The 22,310-nt window shown below is 41.9% G+C and overlaps 1 protein-coding gene across 1 annotated transcript in view; it reads right to left on the bottom strand.

The window, feature by feature from the left end:
- Positions 1-22,310, bottom strand: part of CA10 (carbonic anhydrase 10) — a 331,719-nt gene that overhangs the window by 170,230 nt on the left and 139,179 nt on the right. The gene's annotated exons all lie outside the window — the stretch shown is intronic.

Below are 22,310 nucleotides of genomic sequence, written 5' to 3'. Positions count from 1 at the left end.
CCTGCCTGACCCCCATAGATACGCACTCGGGTGACTAGTTTGAGCTGCTGCTCCATACCACAGTGGCCAAACTGCTATTTTTAGCAACCTAGCGTGAGCCAGTGCTCATATGTCTACCTGAGCTGGGCATAACACCTTCCTGCTGAGGTGTAGGAATATCCTTAGTCTTTGTATATATACCTTTCAGCTTGATTGCGCTTGATTCCAACAGTTCTGGATCGGGCTTAATAGCTGAGGTTAACCAGGCATAATGGATAATTATAAGCATACCCAGGCACCAGATTTACACCAGCTAAACTGAGACAGGAATGACCTACAATGTTTTAGTGTTTCTATTAGAGAGGCTTACATATGCATTGTTGTATATTAGTCTATGCAAAATATATTGCTGCCATAAAAACAACAACAATAATAATAAATAAAAAGACAAGATGAAAGAAAGTAATTCAGCTGAACACCATTTTGAATCTCCAACCAGTGTTTTATTCAGACGATAACTTGATCTGATGAAAGGTGTTTTACAACATATGGTTTGAAGATATCCATCCACTCAAGCTGAGAAACTTCTATTACTCCTTTCGTATTTGCTTTTGATAGAAGATACAATCCCAATGACTGATCTATAAACAAGAAGCGCTTTACTATAGTTCAAAGAGCTATGCAGCAGAAATGCTTTGTATTTCTGAAGCTCTATGAAATATTAAGGATTCTCTCTTTTCCCTGGTTGTAAAACTTCCATTCACATCAACAGAAAATTAGGACCTGATTTTATACAGGGCCCTAATCTGGTATCTATTTTTACAGACCCAGTTTTGTACTAGCCACTAATTGTGGGCACAGATAATATCACTTTAGTGTCTGAACTATCTGACTTGCAGGAATAATTGTGCCGACACCTGAGTGCTAGTATTTGCACCCATAAATGAGAGCACAACACTGCACCCATAGACACAGAGACCACCTTTCATTTCCACCTCTCACTGAAAATCAACAACAGTTTATCAACTGATTTCATTGGGAGTTAAACAGTCTGTATGGCTCCTTAGTCTGTACATTCAAGGAAAAAATGACCACATTTAAAAGACAACGCCCTTAAAAACATCCTATTTCAGGTAATCCATTCATAATGACAAACTGAAGAAAAAGAAAAGGTTACTCTTAGGTCAGAGATGAGTGAAGTTACAAAAGCAGTGGAACTTGTATAAACAAAGGTCTCACAATAAGAAAAGTGTTGTGATTCATAACCATTCCCGTGTCCAACTTATTCATGTAATATCTGAATGCCTCAGCCTCGAGCATTCTTGCTAATAAAACTTTGAAGTGCTGAAAAAAGTAGTCGCAAAGATACTATAAGAAAGAGAAAATTGTAGCAAGAACAGAAAAAAGTTGGGAATAAAGGGGCCACTTGTGGAAGGAAAAAAATGACTGTCATGAACCTCCATATCGATGTAAAGAAAGAGGTTTCACGGCTTTTATCCAGAGCAATTACACTGGAACTATCTCCTGCTCCACCAGAAGTGACACTGTGTAAAACACCCACTCTATTACAAAAAAAGAAGGAAAGATGTATTCAGTCAATTGAAGGAATGTATTAGAAGGCAGCACTGCAGAACTTTCCAGCCCTCGCAAGGCCAAGCAAAGGAAAAGCTTTTTATTTAATGCTGGTCTTGTTGTCCGACGCTTCTCTTTGTGACACTGGGCTATACTTACAACAAACAGTTTTGGAGTTTCTCAAATGCCTGGGCTTTGCTTCAGTGTGTTTAATGGCCTGCAAAAGCTGTTCACTGCCTTATGTATTCCACCACTGTGAGCATTATCCCCTAAGCATAAAGCATGATGTGTAAAGCCTGGGCAAAGGTGGGCCAAATGATGTACACGGTACCAGGCACCACTGCATCTATGTGCAAGCACAAATGTAAGATACCTATCCTAGGACTACAGATCATAAAACACATTCCCTATTTCTCATGGAAGTAGAAAGATAAGCAACAGTGATAAAATGGAGTGTTTTCCCAGGCACGCTGCTCTCATATTCTGCTTAGCCATTAAAATACACACCAGTTTGATGAAAGACAGTGACAACTTCAGATGAAACAATCAAAATAGGAAGTATATGTTCAAGGAGAGAGACAAAGGCTCATGAAAGATAGATCTAGAAAAGTTAGCATGGGGGAAGGGGGAAAAAAAGGTTGAAACCTTCAGCTCAGCATTGTTTAAATCAACAACTGCAAACAATACTCCTGGGGGAATTCTGCGCCAAAAAATTAAAAATTCTGTGCACAATATTTTTAAATTCTGCAAAATTCTGCATATTTATTTGTCAAAATAACGGAATATAATCACACCAGTTTCAATTTTTTTGAGACATTGATTTCAAAGTACCTGTCAGCAAGTATGTCTGTAACAATACAGACAACAAAAAAGATTCAGGAAATGACAAATTTTGACAAATAGATTCCTTACTAGGCATATTAATACAGAATTCTGGTTATAATTCATTTAAACTACAATACGGAACCATACTTCCTGCACCTCCCAGAAGCAGTGCAAAGGCTGGGGGAGTCAGGGGCAACAGAGGAGCTGAGGGAGAGGGAAATAATTGCTGGGAAGGAGACTGGGTCTGAACTTGGAGTGTTGTTGGGTGTTGGTGGCAAAAATATGGAACAGGTTTTTTGCAGGGGTGGGGAGGGACTGTTAGGGAGCTTCTCCCATGTAGACCCTGGCTGATCCCTAGCCTCTCCCATTCAGTCAGGCACATGTGTCCTTCCACCCCCAGTCAGACACCCACTTGCTCCATCCCCATGTGTCCTTGCACCCCCCATCCCCATATGTCTATGTGCCCCCACTCAGCCACTCCCCCGTCCCTATGTGGCCCCACACCCCCTCCCCCATCACCATGTGGCCCTACATCTCCATCCCCTTTGTGGCCCTGTGCCTCCACTCACAGTCAGCGCCTGCCCCAGTCTGTCCTCCCCCACTAGCCCTTATGGAGCGCCCATCTGACTCCCCCAGCACCCCACGCTGTCTGTCTCCCCATAGCTTGTCTCCTGACCTGGCCTGACACACACTGCAAAAAAGGCAGGCTCTCTCTCTTCTCTAGCTGTCTGGGAGTGGCTGCTGTGTTCTATCACCACAGTGCCCTATGGTGGGCAAAAGGAAGAACTGCAGCAACTTTTCTGCAGCAGCTTTTTCCAGGCAAAAAATTAAAAATATGCATGGCTCATTAATTATGCACACACGCAGTGGCACAAAGATGCTGGAGCAGAGAGAGAGAGAATATAAATCTAAAAGGGTGATACTATACAGAACACTGATCCACCGAGGAGTACTGTGTGCAGCTATAGGAACCCTATCCTAAGGAGGATAACACCACCCTATTGTGTCAGACACTATACAAACACAGAACAAAAAGACAGTTCCCTGTTCTAAGTAAAGGCTAAAGAAGTAGGGCTTAATCCCTTCATGGTGGAAGGGGAGGGGGGAGGGAAACGATTGTTGGAGTCAACTCAGTGTTTTCAAAGTTACAAAGCAGATTAATTTGGTTAAGGAATGTTGATGGCTCTGGGTAAGAAAGAAAAAAGAAAAATGAAGGGGAATGTTGACTAACAGCATGATCTGACTCCCACTAAAGTTAACGAAAATATAGTCATTGACTTCAATGGAAGCATGACTGGGCCCCAAAATGCTAGAATAATCCAGTTAAATAAGTTTCAGAGTAACAGCCGTGTTAGTCTGTATTCGCAAAAAGAAAAGGAGTACTTGTGGCACCTTAGAGACTAACCAATTTATTTGAGCATGAGCTTTCGTGAGCTACAGCTCACTTCATCAGATGCATACCGTGGAAACTGCAGCAGACTTTATATATACAAACACCTACAAGATCTCTGTCAAGCTTTCTTACAACTACAATACCCACCTGCAGAAGTGAAGAAACAGATTGATAGAGCCAGAAGAGTTCCCAGAAGTTACCTACTACAGGACAGGCCTAACAAAGAAAATAACAGAACGCCACTAGCCGTCACCTTCAGCCCCCAACTAAAACCCCTCCAACGCATTATTAAGGATCTACAACCTATCCTAAAGGATGACCCAACACTCTCACAAATCTTGGGAGACAGGCCAGTCCTTGCCTACAGACAGCCCCGCAACCTGAAGCAAATACTCACCAACAACCACATACCACACAACAGAACCACTAACCCAGGAACTTATCCTTGCAACAAAGCCCGTTGCCAATTGTGCCCACATATCTATTCAGGGGACACCATCACAGGGCCTAATAACATCAGCCACACTATCAGAGGCTCGTTCACCTGCACATCCACCAATGTGATTTATGCCATCATGTGCCAGCAATGCCCCTCTGCCATGTACATTGGTCAAACTGGACAGTCTCTACGTAAAAGAATAAATGGACACAAATCAGATGTCAAGAATTATAACATTCATAAACCAGTCGGAGAACACTTCAATCTCTCTGGTCACGCAATCACAGACATGAAGGTCGCTATCTTAAAACAAAAAAACTTCAAATCCAGACTCCAGCGAGAAACTGCTGAATTGGAATTCATTTGCAAATTGGATACTATTAATTTAGGCTTAAATAGAGACTGGGAGTGGCTAAGTCATTATGCAAGGTAGCCTATTTCCTCTTGTTTTTTCCTACCCCCCCCCCCCAGATGTTCTGGTTTAACTTGGATTTAAACTTGGAGAGTGGTCAGTTTTGGATAAGCTATTACCAGCAGGAGAGTGAGTTTGTGTGTGTATGGGGGTGGGTTTTTGGAGGGGGGTGAGGGAGTGAGAGAACCTGGATTTGTGCAGGAAATGGCCTAACTTCATTATCATGCACATTGTGTAAAGAGTTGTCACTTTGGATGGGCTATCACCAGCAGGAGAGTGAATTTGTGTGGGGGGGTGGAGGGTGAGAAAACCTGGATTTGTGCTGGAAATGGCCTAACCTGAAGATTACTTTAGATAAGCTATTACCAGCAGGACAGTGGGGTGGGAGGAGGTATTGTTTCATATTCTCTGTGTATATATAAAGTCTGCTGCAGTTTCCACGGTATGCATCTGATGAAGTGAGCTGTAGCTCACGAAAGCTCATGCTCAAATAAATTGGTTAGTCTCTAAGGTGCCACAAGTACTCCTTTTCTTTTTTCCAGTTAAATAAGAAATAAAAAGAGTGACAAGTATAATGGCAGAGAAGGCCACTGAGATCTACATGCAGTCACATACATGTGTCTAAATCCCAGCTCTATTAAATTCTAGTCAAATTGACTGACTTCACTGGGGTCAAGATCTGGCCATATTTTTAGAGGAAGGGGACAGAATAAGTGTGGTGAGAAAGATGGAAGGTGGGATTGGGACAAGATTGCTGGACCAAATGGTCTTTCCTAGTGTCCTGTGTATTGCAAAGTTCCCAAGCAGAGATGCTTCACACCACCATCAAACCAGTAGCTTTGATTTATCACTCAGCCTTCCAAGTAGAGCATCGAGGCCAAAGAAACTCTACACCCTAAACTTTAATCTATACCCTATTTAATAAATATTTGCACACTTTCCAGTTACTCTTCTCAAGTTCTCATTGTTTTTGCTAATCATCAGACATTTTTATTTAAACCCAGGGTTTCCTTCCTAACTGGCCAACCGTTCCGTAACTCTGCTGTGAGCTAAAGCTGAGGGTGCCACAGAACCATAATTTCAATGGCTAAAAGCTGTAGTAGCACAGGTTTTATGTCACCTCTTATGTTTTGAAATCCACCCAGGACACTCGCCTTTCATGAACCAAGCACCCTCTCTTTCCTCTTGAAAGGCACTTATTGTGCAGAATGGATTTTCCAGCCCTGATTTCCTTACCACAGATGTCTCCACTGCTTTCTATGTGAACTTGCATCTCATCTGGGGCCAAAGAGCACCTGTCTTCCTCATGCAAACAGACCCCCCTTTCATTTCCAATAGCAATCACATTGACTTCAATGGATTATACATGAGAGTAAATCAAGGAGGGTTTGGCTGATGAGACTAAATTAAGGTCTCATCCTAGAAGGTATTCAGCTTCCTCAACTTAATGGAACTTCACTAGAAGTTGAGGATACTCTAAACCTTGCAAATTGACCTTACTTCTCAATCAAGCATCATAATTTGCTGACACAGACTCCTGGCTCTGGATAGAGTCAGAGTCCCACTGGGAATGTCTACAGTGCAGCTGGGAGCATGCCTCCCAGCCCAGGTAGACAGAGATATCTAGCTCTGCTTGAGCTAGTGAGCTAAAAACAGCAGCGGGGATGATTTGGCATGGGTGGTGGCATGGGCTAGCTGCCAAATTACATGCCCACCTGACCCCTTGGGTTCAAGCTTGGGTGGCGAGCCTGATCTGCGCCCCCGCCACGAAACCCACACTGCTATTTTTAGTGTGCTCGCTCGTGCAGCGTATGCTGCCTACTCAGACTGAGGGGCACCTCCCCAGCTGCATGGTAGATTTACTCATTGGCTTCAGTGGGATGCAATAAGGACCCAGGGGCCCATGCCAACGGAGAAGAAAAAAAAAAAGGAGATTATAGTCAGTCCTAATGGAAAGTCTACAAAGGTTATCACCATAGGCTATGTCTACTGTGCTCCTCTGGCAGCAGCACATCGAGTATGTGTAGCTACACGCTGCAGTGAAAAGCCTGCTCTACAGGTGCACACGTCAGTGACAAGGTCTGGCAGGGGGAGACAGCAAGGAAAAGCTTCATCATTTCCCTGTTACCTCCCGGCTGCTGGAGTCTTTCACTACAGTGAGGAAAGGATCTGGCTTGGGGGAGGTGGCAGGGAAAGGTTGAACCCAGGGAAGGGCTCCAGATGGGGGGACACTGGCAGCCTTTCCCCATTGCCAGAGCCTTTCCCGGAAGCAGGGAAAAGCTCCACAGTGGAAAGTGGCCCAAGCCTTTCCTTGCTGCCCCCACCCAAGCCTTTCCCGACTTACAGAGTCTTCCTGCAGATGGGAAAAACTGTACAGTGGGAATGCAGTGGGACACTACACTGCTAAAAATGGCAGTGTAAGCAAGGAGGCTTGCCTTGGGAAAAAAAGAGAACACGTAGGGTGTATACTGGCAAATGTACCTGCACCTTTTGGGCACATTTTACTCTACTCACATAAGCTGTATCTCCCCAGCTACAATGCTATTTATTCACATGCAAGGGGAGCTATATGGGAATGTATGTGACTGCCACTGAAAATGCGCAGTGCAGACATGCCTGTAGAGACAGTTAAGTGTCAAAAAAGCGTTGAGCATATTTTTAGCTTGTGCTTATCAAGAGGACTGTAATGTAGACAGTCTTGGCATAAGAAAATAAAGCATCAAAATGTATTACTGATATTCTAGGATGTAACAGGGATTTCACCATCTGATCCCAGTTCTTCATTTACATAAAATGCCTTAAGGCTTTTAAATTTAAAAAAATAACCCACCACAAAAAAGTAAAAAACAATAAATCCCAGTAACAGAGGACTTTGAGCTTACAAATGATATAGATCTCTATATAGAAATATGAAAATTCAATTAAACAAAATTTATCCAGAAATAATATTGAGAGTCTAGAAATGCAGAGAATGGAATTCAGATGACAGTCAATTTTCTCAAAAAGAAAAGGAGGACTTGTGGCACCTTAGAGACTAACAAAGAGATCCACTTCCTGGACACTACGGTGCTAATAAGCAATGGTCACATAAACACCACCCTATACCGGAAACCTACTGACCGCTATGCTTACCTACTTGCCTCCAGCTTTCATCCAGAACACACCACATGATCCATTGTCTACAGCCAAGCTCTACCATACAACTGCATTTGCTCCAACCCCTCAGACAGAGACAAACACCTACAAGATCTCTACCAAGCCTTCTTACAACTACAATCCCCACCTGCTGAAGTGAAGAAACAGATTGACAGAGCCAGAAGAGTACCCAGAAGCTACCTACTACAGGACAAGCCCAACAAAGAAAATGGCAGAACGCCACTAGCCATCACCTTCAGCCCCCAACTGAAACCTCTCCAACGCATCGTCAAGGATCTACAACCAATCCTGAAGGACGACCCATCACTCTCACAGATCTTGGGAGACAGGCCAGTCCTTGCTTACAGACAGCCCCCCAACTTGAAGCGAATACTCACCAGCAACCACACACCATACAACAGAACCACTAACCCAGGAACCTATCCTTGCAACAAAGCCCGTTGCCAACTGTGTCCACATATCTATTCAGGGGACACCATCATAGGGCCTAATCACATCAGCTACACTATCAGAGGCTTGTTCAACTGCGTATCTACCAATGTGATATATGCCACCATGTGCCAGCAATGCCCCTCTGCCATGTACATTGGGTAAACTGGACAGTCTCTACGTAAAAGAATAAATGGACACAAATCAGACATCAAGAATTATAACGTTCAAAAACCAGTCGGAGAACACTTCAATCTCTTTGGTTACTCGATACAGATCTAAAAGTGGCAATTCTTCAACAAAAAAACTTCAAAAACAGACTCCAACGAGAGACTGCTGAATTGGAATTAATTTGCAAACTGGATACAATTAACTCAGGCTTGAATAAAGACTGGGAGTGGATGGGTCATTACACAAAGTAAAACTATTTCCCCAAGTTTATTCCCGCCCGCCCCCGCTGTTCCTCAGACTTTCTTGTCAACTGCTGGAAATGGCCTACCTTGATTATCACAAAAGGTGTCTTCCCCCCCACCCCCACCTCCCGCTAGTAATAGCTCACCTTACCTGATCACTCTCCTTACAGTGTGTATGGTGGTAACACCCATTGTTTCATGTTCTCTGTGTACAGAAATCTCCCCACTGTATTTTCCACTGCATGCATCCGATGAAGTGAGCTGTAGCTCACGAAAGCTTATGCTCAAATAAATTTGTTAGTCTCTAAGGTGCCACAAGTCCTCCTTTTCTTTTTACGGATACAGACTAACACGGTTGCTACTCTAAAACCAGTTAATTTTTTGTATCAACTATGAATTATTTTTGAGACACCAGGAAAAGCAGAAAGTTTATTTTTAATAAGCTGTGGTTTAACTGGTCATTTCCAGACCTCCCTTATCCTTGAATCTTTCTTGTGTGATGTTACAAAAACATACTTAATAGTTGTAGTTAAAATAGAAGTATTTTGTAAAGCAATTTTTAAGGGTCTATAATACAGTTTTGCTATGTTTACAAGAATATCAGTTGCAATCAGCAAGCTAACAATGGACCTTTGACTATTAGTGTCAGAAATATTCAAAGTCTGAGTAACTCCAGATTAAATAAGGTTTTCCATAAATCCTACTCTGTGGTGAGGAGAGCTCCACTCAGATCCGGAATTGCTACTATTCTTTGTGGAGGAATCCTTAATCTTATCAAACTCACTGAATTTTTATCTCCATCTGTTGTACATTGTTCTTAAACACAGTTTTATTTGAAACAGTCTAATTCTGATTCAAATATGTCCAATGGTCTGAAGTGTTTCGACTGCAGAGAAACGTCATCTCAATTGAGAAGTCAGGAGTGGAATGCAGCAAAGAACAAAAATCAGAATTCTGCTCAGTTAAGGTAATGCCTTCTAATGCAGGCAGAGATGATCATGGAGAGTACTAAGGGAGAAGAACGAATGACTCAATTTCTGGCCACAACTGTGAGGCATAACATGACTTGTAACCCTGCTCTCTCTGTCCTGGACACCTCAGGTGGGCAGGGTGTTGATGAAAGCAGCCCCCCTGCTGGTTCCCTGCAGAGGATGCAACTGTAGAGTGAGTGATATTTTTTAATGCTGCTCACAGAGTTTCTGTGCACCACCTGGCCAGAGGGCGATGGGAAACAGCCCCAGCTGCCCTTTACTCCATCTTTATTCAGGCAAACTCCCACTGATTTCATTCTGACTAAGGATGGAGCAAGGACCTTACTGATGTGGCCTTTTGGTTGTAGTTCTAACAATATTGCACACAGGTGCATAAAGTTAAAGCTCGAGTGAGGTGCCAGAGTGACGGCCCTAAGGATTGAAGTCCTATGATTAGCCACAAGCCAGGCAGAGCATGACCAGTGGCAATGCCCCCATTTCTCACACACTGCATGCCAGAGTGCCTCAGCCAAGAGCTGGACAGATCACCTCACTGGAGGCATGTTTTGGGGGAGGCCAATCAGTCTTCTGGGGCTTGCATGACCCCTGGCCCCTATACTCAGACTGCCAAAATGTTGGACCAATTGTGTAGTGGTTTCTGTGGCACTAAATCTTGTCTATTAGGATAAGGACTTGGCCACAAGATTCATTTCACACAGATCACAGAACAGTTTCCAGCCAGCTACAGCCCTTCATCAGAACTGACCTCATCTGGATTCAAGGGATTTTGCCTGCCCTTTTAAAATCCATCAGCAGTGATAAAAGAATAGGCAGCTGACAAACAGAAATGCCTGGTTAATTTACCTTTGCTCGTTAGCTGTACAGTATTTACTTTCTTCTTTGCATATAATTAATACTGTTAAAGTCACATTTGTAACTTTGCCTCACTAGAAATGAACTGAATTCATCACTTAACTAAGCATGAAATTATCTTTTCAATACTAATTCAATAGGCACTGAATAACCTGGAAACAATTACATCTCACATAAAAGGATCAGTTTTCACACAAGGAGTCACATTCTAGTCACTAAATACAGTAATTGTCCAACTATAGCATATCATGCCACAGAGCAGATAGCTAACTTACCTGCAATGAGCCAGTGGAGGTATAGAGTTGTAAAAAACTTATTGATTGGAATCAAAATAATAGCAGAAAAAGCTAACGAAATGTAACAAACATTTAATGCCTTATTAAATATCTCTACATAAACCGCTGTCCTACAAGGGCACAAGAGCCCTCCTGCCTCCACTGAACAGACACATTCCATTTCAAGCACAAGATTTATGTCTAGCTGCTGTGTGGGAGTGCAAGGAGCATTGCCCCTGGAACTTATGTCACCAGTAAAAAGGCAGGACACAGTCGTAGTCCTTGTGCTACTCTGCAGTTGCCTTTAATATCTCCATGGGGTGGGGGGCGAGGGCAGGGAAGAACGGGGCCATGTCTATTTCTCATTCTTTATGTTGTTTGTTGTTTTTCAGTTTCACCTTCTGTTTGTGTTGGGTCTCATTTTCTGGTTCTAATGTACAATACTGTAATGTCTGGGTTGCAAAGACTACACGGCAATGTTTAAAAAAACCCACAAATGTGGGAATGTTTAAAAAACAATTAACAGCAATATTTCCATTTACTCAGGTTCTGATTTTACAAAACAAAAAGCTTGTTTCTACCAATACACATCTGGTAGTGCCCCTTTAAAAGTTTAAGGAAGAAGAAAAGCTGATAAAATAAGCTGTTGATCTGCAGCTAGGGGGAGATCATCCCCTAGGATTTGCTGCTTTCATCATGTTGTGATCCCTATGGCTCATGTGGAAGTGGTGGGAAGGTATCATCCCCCAACGTCAGTTACAAAATCTCCAGAAAGTTAATGCACAATGCCCTCTCCACTCTGATGAACAACAACACCCCCCACGCCCCACCCCATCAGCCATAGGAAGAGAGAGAGACACACACACACGTTGTTAGCATGGGAAGAGGAGTCAAGATGTCAGGGGAACCGGAAGTGGGGGCAGCAGGTCCCCAAGTATGAAGAACAGGGCCTTGCAGTGGACACATCTTGGTGGACCTTGTCTGATCCACAACTAACGCTGCTGTTTTTTCTCCAGGGACTACCTGCACCCACTTACCCCCCTATTTTCCCCCCAGTAGGATAATTTGGGAAATGCACAAGGAGAACCTTGCAGTTTCTGCCCCCGATGGGCCACTCCCCAGGTTGCCCCTTGGAGTGGGTGATGGATGGTTGCTGGAAAAGAAAGAAAGATGTAAAATGCTAAACTGATATACAGACCAACGGGGCAAAGGATTTGTCCTCTTTTCAAAAGGATTGGCTGCCTAAAAGCCTTAAGAGCAAATGGAGCTCGGTAAAGTAAAAGCTGAATGGGACAGTCCCATGCTCAGTTTAACTTTAAGGCCTGGTCTGCACACAACATTGGACTAGTTGCCTAAAGGTGTGATGCTGCACTAATTTAGTTAAACTGGGGAGGGGGGAGAGTTTGTGTATGGACATTCTTATATCTGAATAAAATATAAGATTATACCTTGCCCCTCTTAAATAAATGAGAGATCACGAGCAATATATACACCAAGTCTCTGGTCTCACAGACAAAGATACTAAGGTCAGAAGGGACCATTATGATCATCTAGTCTGACCTCCTGCACAACACAGGCCACAGAATCTCACCCACCCACTCCTGCGAAAAACTTCACCTATGTCTGAGCTATTCAAGTCCTCAAATCGTGGTTTAAAGACTTCAAGGAGTAGAGAATCCTCCAGCAAGTGACCCGTGCCCCATGCTACAGAGGAAGGTGAAAAACCTCCAAGGCCTCTTCCAATCTGCACTGGAGGAAAATTCCTTCCCGACCCCAAATATGGCGATCTGGTAAACCCCAAGCATATCGGCAAGATTCACCTGCCGGATACTACAGAAAATTCTTTCCTGGGTAACTCAGATCCCACCCCACCTAACATCCCATCACAGGCCTATTTACCATGAATATTTAAAGATCAATTAATTACCAAAATCATGTTATCCCATCATACCATCTCCTCCATAAACTTATCGAGTTTAATCTTAAAGCCAGATAGATCTTTTGCCCCCACTGCTTCCCTTGGAAGGCTGTTCCAGAACTTCACTTCTCTGATAGTTAGAAACCTTTGTCTAATTTCAAGTCTAAACTTCCTGGTGGCCAGTTTATATCCATTTGTTTGTGTGTCCACATTGGTACTGAGCTTAAATAATTCCTCTCCCTCTCCGGTATTTTCAGTATTCCTCTCCCCCCAAAACACTCATAATCTAAACTCTCTACAACCTCTTGCAGCCACCTCGAGGGTGAAACATATTATAGAGATGGAAGAAGTAATCCTAGTGTATCGTTGGTCTCTCATCTTGTAAAGCATTTTGGGACGAAAATTGTTATATAAACATGATGTATTATTATGATTATTACTACTACTATTCTATTGCTGAGTTCTACGCATATGTAAATGTTCCAGTAATTGCATATTTCACTTTGCTACACCAACATTTAGATAATTTTCTCTTCTCCCAGCCTTCTCAAAGAACCTTTGCAGAACTGATACCATAGGCTCTGTAAGGTGTGCATGACAAAGTAAAATGAAGGATTTTTATATTGCAAAGACTTTATCCATCATCACGCCATTCAGAGTAATCAAAGAAATCTCAGAAGTAAAGTGCCTGATAGCTTTACAATTACTGACAGGCAAGGTACCTCACCTAGGCTGATCTTTTGGTTGGATGGGGCAATCTCTGCTACTTCCAGAGATCTAGCTGCTAGACAAAACCCGGCTGCATTAATTCACACTTCTTATTGTAACATTTTTGATATGCCGAACCTCTCCCCACCACCACCTTCTCATCTTATCCAACAATGATTGCAGCCAAGCTAACAGGAATATTTATAAAATTTGTTGTAATCATTTGATAGATTCACTATTTCATATTGCACAGCTGTTATATTCCCCCATTACATACAACAGATGCCATAATATTGTTCCTAATTTATATATGGAGTGTTCAGTTAAAGGCTGCCACATACTTTCATGTAATGTGGAACTGGCGTGTGATTCAAAAATGCAGACCCCTCTCCAGCAATAACCTCAATATTATTCACAATATTATTTACAACAAACATGCTAAGGACAACAGATTGTATCAGTCAGAGGCATAAAGAAATGTAAATTTCCTTTTACTCTTCCCCAGTAATCCTTCTTTCTTTCAGTATGTATCTTAGAATATTCCCACCTTTAGTGAGAACGATTATTTATATAAGGCCATAAATGTACACAGCACTAGAAAATGGGTGACCCTGTGTCAAATGCACAGAAGTACCCTCCTCACCCAAATGGGTGGTTTCTCCATGTCAAGATTCATGCCCTCACGTCCAGTGAGGAGCACCTGCAGCAAGACAGGCCTGCTGTGTAATTTCTCCTCTTCCATTGCATTGCTCAGAGTAAAGTAGAAAAGGAAAGTGATAATCTACTTGGACTACAGAGGTGCTAGATGGCAGCTGATGTATTCCAAGAGGCATGAAGTGAAACCTCACTTTAAACAGTTTAAAGAATATTGCTTTTGAAAAATATGAGTCTACTGAAATGCCCTGAGACTATACAGGACACTTACTCCACTGTTGTAAGAGAAGCTTAGCTACAGCCTACCTCAAAATAAGGCTCTATATTACACTTTATATTATATTAATCCTTATGGTTACATGTGTCCTCACACTGCAGTTTGCAATGCAGATCAGGAGATTTCACAATGCACATTTTCCAATTTGAGTTCATCACACATTTCACATGACAGCAGTATATTTATGTTCAAATCTTGCCAGCATTTCCACAAGCTAAAAAAATCTCATTTGCAGACACGCGGGTTTTATATTCTGTTTGGTTTTTGAGACAGCATTTTAACATGCTTATCAGTTTTTACAGAACTCTTTGCTTATGATATTGAATTTTCAGTATTCCTCTCCCCCAAACATACTAAAAATGGTAAATTTCTGCTGGAGGAAGGAGCAGACAAACATTCAAATACAGAACCATGGTACTGTTGCAACCTACAGGACACAATTGCACTGTAAGCACGGCAATTTCCTTTCTGTAATAGCAACCTTAATCTTTAACATATATCTACCTATGCAATTCCACGTTCTGTACATCAAACCCTCTCCACTAAGGCTCCTGCTTCTCTAGGAACTCATTACTTGAGGTAACAGATGCCCATGATAAAAAATGCTATAAATAATTAACATTCACAATAGTAATAGTCACTTTTGTTAATACAGAATTTTCTATTCCAAAGGTTCCCCAAAAGTGTCACAAAGGAATCACTTACCACTGAAATGCAGCCACCTCTGGGACTGAGGCAAATCTGGGTGATAAACAGGGAGGAGTTTTGCACAGTACGCTGCATAACGTTTTAGGATTGGTGCGTTTGAATGATGACCAAGCATGCTGGTGCACACTCCTGCTCTTTCAGAAATATACTGTGGGGTTTTTTTTATTAATGCCCATGCAGAAGAATTCAGTATATGTACCTTAGACAAGGATGCAACAGATATCCTGCTGATGAGCAGGGGACAGACTGCATTGACCAGAATATAGACAGAGGATATAAAGGGCTGAGTTGACTATGACACTTGAACCCGCAGCTCCAGGCAGTCTAGATACTGTAAACCTAAGGCTTAGACCAATAGGGCACCATCTACAAGCTAACTGGTAAATTACATCAGAAGAACAAAGTGCTGAAAAAATCTTTGCCCAGCACCAAGAGCCATAAGGTGCCATCGTGTCAAGAGATCCATTAAACAACATTTCTATACTTCTAACTGACACCAAAACTAGTGACAGCTCCAAACTGGTTAAATGGGGATTTACCTGACAGTCTGTCATGGTGCTGATCGAGACCTAACAGTCTATCATTTTTAATGATACATATTTTTTTTATAAAGATCATAACTGTGTATTCATATCAAAAGCTGTAATGGCTCAGAAGGAGCTATTAGTGTCCATCAAAGATATAATATGCCTTAAGAAACCAGATACAAACATATTTACACAGAAGAGTTGTGATGGAGCCTGAAGGAGTCAGGACATCTGTGCGATGAGACAAGTGTACATTTTAAAATTCTGTTTAAACAAGTAGTTGCATGATAGACTAAAAGAGAACACTGGGCAAACACAGATTTGCACTAATAATCAGAATGCTGGGCAAAATTCTTATTCATGGCTAACTGATGCCTTTGGCGCACAGCCCTCAGCAAGGCGCTGTGTGTAAACTGTGCGACTCCAGCAGTAGCACTGGGTGGCACTGTGACACAGATGCAACTCTGAGGCAGGATTCCTGCCCTAGTGTGTGTGTGTGTGCGCACGCGCATGTGTGTATGTGGCACTGCTGTGCTGGGGGGTACACTACTGGGAGATGGAGCACAAAGCTCTGTCCAGTCCTCCCTTCCACCTTCCCTGGAGAAAGCATGGGGAGTAAATGGGCATGCATTATCCTTATACATGCACCCTCTTTCTTCCTGCACGTTTGACACAAAAAGTGTTCAAGTAAAGTTTAATATTGAAAGAGGGTCCTGAATCAAAACTCTGGATCTGGAAATCCCCCAGTTTTGGAGATATTCACATGTGAAACTCCAGATCTAGAATCTGCAGTTTGGGATGCTTACCTCTATAATGGGCTGAATCAAGCCCCATGGACAGGAACATCCTTAAACTTTAAGTGTGTCTGGACCTCGACTGAAACTTTGCTACTAGTGGCCTCTGTGTACCACAATCAAAAGAGGAGAGAACTGAAATAAGAGCACCAAAGGTTACACATAAAGGACACACCATCCTGCAAGTATATGGCTGTGGGCTAGTCAAGAGGATTTATATTGAACAACATGGATATTTGAGATATGATGCATATCAAAATCTCTTGGACATGCACAGTTTGCAAAGTACTTTGAGATGCTCAGATAAAGATACAATAAGTGCAAAATATTATTAAATAGTTATTTCCTTGATGCTTTTCACGCCTAGTCAGAGTATAATTATTATGGGAGTTATAATGAAATAATGTGAGATGACAGAGACAACTGTTTCCGTCTGACAAAATAATGCTATAGCAAAATGTGGGGAAAAGCTTAGGAGCTCTAACAGGGAAGTGGATAATTATCATGTATCAGCACTGACTTAGGGGCTTCAGAAAAGCCATTGATTTGCCTACAGTATCTGCAATATTAGATGAACCAAGGTTTGTGTTTCTGTTTTACCTCCAGATTGTCGCAGTTTTAAATCAAATAATGTTATTTTAACAGATTTTGGAGTGTGAATTATTTCTTCTTCTCTGCTGCCCTAGTATGGAAACTGATATTACAGACTAGTCTATTTATCATCCTGACAGCTCCTGGCTGCTAGAATAGATTTAGTTCTGAAGTTTGTGGTCCCCTCTGAAACTTACTGATAAGCGTCATCTCTCCTTATCCTTCATTTGTATTTCAGACGCTTCTCAATCCTCTCTTCCATTGCACCACCTGGAATTGGCATTGGTCTATCAGATTGCTGGAGGGCTACCCTATATTTGCAGTTTGATCCTGTACAGTGGAAGGAAGGAGTGTCACACAGGGAGATGAAATGGAAAAAGTTATAGAGTAGGACAGAGAGAGCAGGAGAACCTAATAAGAGTGCAAATTTCTTCTGTCCAATATCAAGCAGGGGGCCGAAGAGTGGAGAAGGCAGCTAACACGATAAATGCAATCTTCATTATGGTAACGTAACACCATGTTTCTCTGTCCACACCTTTTTATATGTAAATATAAACACACACGTGTGTGCGCACACCCACATCCTCTGAAACCTTCAGAGTAAAGGAGTAGGCACACAAGGGGCTTCAGAGTTACTGCCACTCGGTTTACATCTACACTTAGAGTTGGAGGTGTAATTTCCGTCTCGAGTAGACATACCACACTAGTTCTGACTGACCTAGCACACTAAAAACAGAAATTGAGCCACAGCAGCACCAGTGCCAGGAGAGGATCACCACTCCGAATACGATCCCATCTGAGATCCAAGGCATGTAACCCTTCCTACTGCAGAGGCTACACCTTCTATTTTTAGGGCACCAGCTTGATCAGAGCTAGCGTGAGTATGTCTCTTCGAGCTGGAAATGACACCTCCTGCTCGAAGTGCGGACGTACTCTCAGTGCAAAGGATTCTGCTGCTTGCTTAAGCTCACCTGCACTCTCTCACAGCCTCTACTTACCCTCGCGCTGGAGTACGACCAAAGTGCTGGCAATATTCAAAGCCTTAATAATATTAAGTAAACTTGTACTCAACTTCAACAAAGAGAGCTAGCTTAGCTACAGAATTATTAGGCTGTATTGTTTGGTAAGCGCTGTACAGTACAGCAAGCTGGGCAATCCATAAAAGACAGCAGGCACAATACCCAAGAGGTGCCAGGTCTTAAAAGAAAAAAAAGAAGCTTGATTTTTTTTTTCCCCAACTACTACTACTACGGTTAAGCAGAGCCTCCCTGTAGGAACACATCTTGCCGGTGCTCCATGATCTGCACCATCAGTCGCTTAGTTTCTGGATGGAGTTTAAGGTGTTGGTTTTGACCAATAAAGCCCTAGAGGGCTTAGGACTTACCTATTTGAGATCACATCTCTTCCCCCATGCCATGCTGCAATCTCAACATGCTCCTGAGCTTCACCCTCTTTGTTATAGTTCCTATGCTACTCAATCTTTGAATGTATGTCCAGGGTGTCCAGAGCCCTGGGAGGGTATCCTCTGATTTGGAGTTTCATTTGGATTTAAATCCACACGCTGTAAATTAAGCCCTTTTCAGATGGGCTACGTCTGTGCTTTGGGCTTATTTCCCTGCCACCGAGAGGGCCTCAGGCACTAGTGCACCTCGGCCCCTCCTGTTCTCTCCCTGTGGCACATATAATCTAGTCTCTTGTGGGCTATAATACTTCCGTCTAATTCTGGTTGTTGGGTTTAGTGTGCGGGCACTGGGTGGTGGTGGTGTTGACACAGGAGGTCAGACTGGTTGAGCTAGTCGTCCATTCTGGCCTTAAACGCTGACCAGAAGACTGTTTTTCAATAATGATTCAGGAAGCTTCATTCTTCCATCAACCTGCTTAGTCAATTAACAAAAATCATTTGACACAGTATACAGTATTGGACATTTATCCTGAAGGGGAGAGAATGAAGCTGCGATCCTGTTAATTTTCTGTACTAATTTCACTAGAATAAAACATTTTAATTGGATACAGTTCTCTAGCTTCCCAAAATAAATGTCTTGGCTTCATCTCAAACCGTATGTTCTATGAATGCCTTGGCTTTATCTCATTTTATACACAGGAGATCATTATTAAGTTACACGCCACAGAATATCAATACTGCAATCTTTATTCATGCTTCAGTGGGACTATTGGTATGGATAAAGGGTTATTTGGCCCAGTATTATTTGCTAGCTTTGTTATCTCATGGGCATGTGTAATAAACGTGAAGCTATTTTCAAACAGGCAGCTCAGATAAAATATAAATTCAATAGTTTTGTTATCTCTGGTTCATGTTAACAATAATCCACATGCAGTCCCAGCATCAGTTTTGAATTTATGTGACTTTATGTATTTATTCCTCACTTCTGCCTAAGAAAATCTTGAAAATAATGTTTAACCTTCTTCCTTTGCTCTTTAAATATTTATTTATCCACAAAGTATTAATCCATGTTTGGTATATTCAGATCAAGTTGGTTTTACCAAAAACAGTAAATTATCTTTTTTCAAGCATCTGCAACAGAGCACATTTATCATCTGCAACATTCACAACCGTTATATGTAGTTTTTACTATATTTTTGAAGGCAGATTATTCAGTGAAAGCAAGGGAAAGCATAAAGAGCTCTAATCAGAACTGGAGAAAAGCTTGAAGGCACACTATTTCTGTCTATTTATCCTACTTATGTCAACAGCCAATAGAATCTGGAGAAAAACAGTACATATTTTTGCAAGAACAAAATTATAGTGCAGAGAAGAAATGGAGCATATAATTTTCTAATACCGTCAAGAAAAAACACACACTTCTAAAGGGAGGCTTCTAAAAGTATTCTTTGGATATCCTGCTATTGAGGTTAGCATAGGCATCAGCTTTTTACTACTTTTTTACTACTATTCCCTTATAAGGCTGCCCACTTTCTGAGTGCGTCTTTACATGCCGAGGTGGCTATCTTATAACTTCTCTTTTCTAGCAACTGATGAATATTTCACCCGGTATTTTTGCCTCCATTACTCTAATGAGAAGAATCCATCTAAAGAAAGGCCGTAAGGTCAGACGCTCACTTCTGCAACCACATATGGAGGGGAGCAATGTATGTGAAGCCCATTGAAATTGGGGACTGGGCAGGAGGCTACAAAATGGACTTTAAGTGTGTCCCTGCACCAGCCACCTCACTTAGCAGCTAAAAGACCCTTCTCTGCAGGAACATCACCTGATTTAGATTGCATCTATTATGGGGATGGGGTTAAGGAGAGGTATGGAGCAGTCACTATAAGAAGCAAGCTCCCATGCAAACTAACCTAAGTTTTGTGGCATGATGACATGTAAGATAGTGGTGTTCAATGCAATGTTCACTCCTGATCAATGGCTTTTCTGAGAGGCGAGGCAGCGAGCAGCCACAATGAGGAAGCCTGTGGCAGGACATCCAATAAGAGGTTTTTGTTTAAGTGGCAAGTGACAGATCGGGCCCTAAAACTGCTTGTGTTTATAGGATGCAAATGATTAGGTCCTGATCCTGCAACCTGCTTCAGGCGGGCAGTCTCCTGCACACACACACACAGACACGGAGCCCCACTGAAACCAGCAAGCATGGTGGCAGGGGGTTGAAAACATAATTGTCAGTTGAAAGTTATCCACAACGAACAGATATAAATCAGGCACTCATGCACCTGACAGAGACGGCTGGCATACAACTAATCAATATGAGGATGATACATGGTTTTCTGTTACATTATTTGTATAGCAAGAATATACCCACAATAAAAAAGCAAAACTTCAGAATAGGTTCAAAATTCAACTTGTGATCTCCTTGTAACTCTTACTCCTGCAGCCTTACTGCAGGATACACCATCCCTCTCACTAGGATCATTTGTCATCCCCAAATTATGCTCACTTTCTTCCCATTTTTGTTATCTATTGAAGTTTCCTCTTCGATTTTGGAGTGACAGTGAGCTCAAATACAACATCATTTTGCCACCAGGATCTCAGACTTGATGAGTAGCTGCTGATCCACAGATCTGGGATTTGTTTTTGCCTATTAGAAGCAGTACATTGACCACCTCTTCAGTTTTATCCTTAAGCTCCTTTCTAGTTTCTAATCCCAAATACATAGTTTAATTCTGTCTATAAACATGCTCTGTCTCTCTACTCTGCAACCTGTGATTAACAGGACAGGGAGAAAGGCAACAGACTTGCAGTTCTTTCTAATACCGAGATGTTATTCAGAATATTGAATAGCACATTCCACTGCTACAGCAATTTGTATTCCACACTGCCAACTGTGGGATTTATCCCCAGCTAGGTCTAGCAGAATTGATACACGCTCATTATCAAGTAAAGCATTCTAGTTGCAGAACAGGCAGAGAGTCCTGACAAATACAATGTGATTTCTGGTCGCAAACAGAGAAAAATAATAGTAGGAGCCCTGACCAAGAGAACAGCAATATGTAGAGCGGGAGACCCAAAATCCACCTCGCCTCTTAGGTCCCAGTTCCACATGCTTGATTTCACACACAAGTAGCTCCACTAATCCTGTGTGTAAAGATAAGCATGTGCATAACTGTTGGCACAACTGGGGCCATAAGGCCTGATTCTCTACCACTGAAGTCAATGGGAGTTTCATCAGCGGATCAAGTCTATATACTATTACAGGCAGTATGCTGCGCCCTCACCTGCCAACAAGGACACTGCACACATCAATTCAAACAGTTGAGTAATCACAATAAACTAAGACTGCGGTGAAAAGGACACAAGAATTATTATTCCTAAATGTTTGTGAAGCTGTTAAAAGGTTGGCTTGTAACAGTTATGGAGTCAGCTATTTTCATATTTACTGTCCGCAATATGTCATCGTCTGTAAAGGACAACTGCTTCATTCCAATCACTGCAATGTCACGGATATTTGAAAATAATAGCTATCTGATATTTGCCTTCTTTAAATAAAACGTTTCCCCAAAATTCAGTCAACGATCATAAAAAAGTCTGTTTTAAATCTTAAATTTGCTTTTCAAGTCAGCCTTTTGCCTACTGCTGCCCTGTATGAAACGACAGAATATTTTCATCTGTTATGGCAAGCATCAATATAAAATATTTCCTCGATATTGAACCCAAGAGATCAGCATGCCGAAAAAAAAATCATCATATTTTACTAAGCTCTACTATACTCCCATACAGCATAGCATAATTTCATCCTTTGTAACGAAAGAGTAAGGGATGAAATATCCATCAAGGGATGAAACCCATGAAGTGTATTTTAATGAATCTGAAATACAAATTGTAATTCTATTTGAACCATACACTGCTAGAGACCTATTCACCCTTATTGTGAGATCAGAATCTATGAGAAAGAAAAAATCCTCAATCTTCTCCCGTCATCAGACA

Source organism: Eretmochelys imbricata, chromosome 14 (assembly GCF_965152235.1).
Source record: "Eretmochelys imbricata isolate rEreImb1 chromosome 14, rEreImb1.hap1, whole genome shotgun sequence".
Lineage (NCBI taxonomy): Eukaryota > Metazoa > Chordata > Testudines > Cheloniidae > Eretmochelys > Eretmochelys imbricata.
The sequence above is the reverse complement of the archived record's forward strand: the minus strand, read 5'-3'. Positions and strand labels throughout refer to the sequence as shown.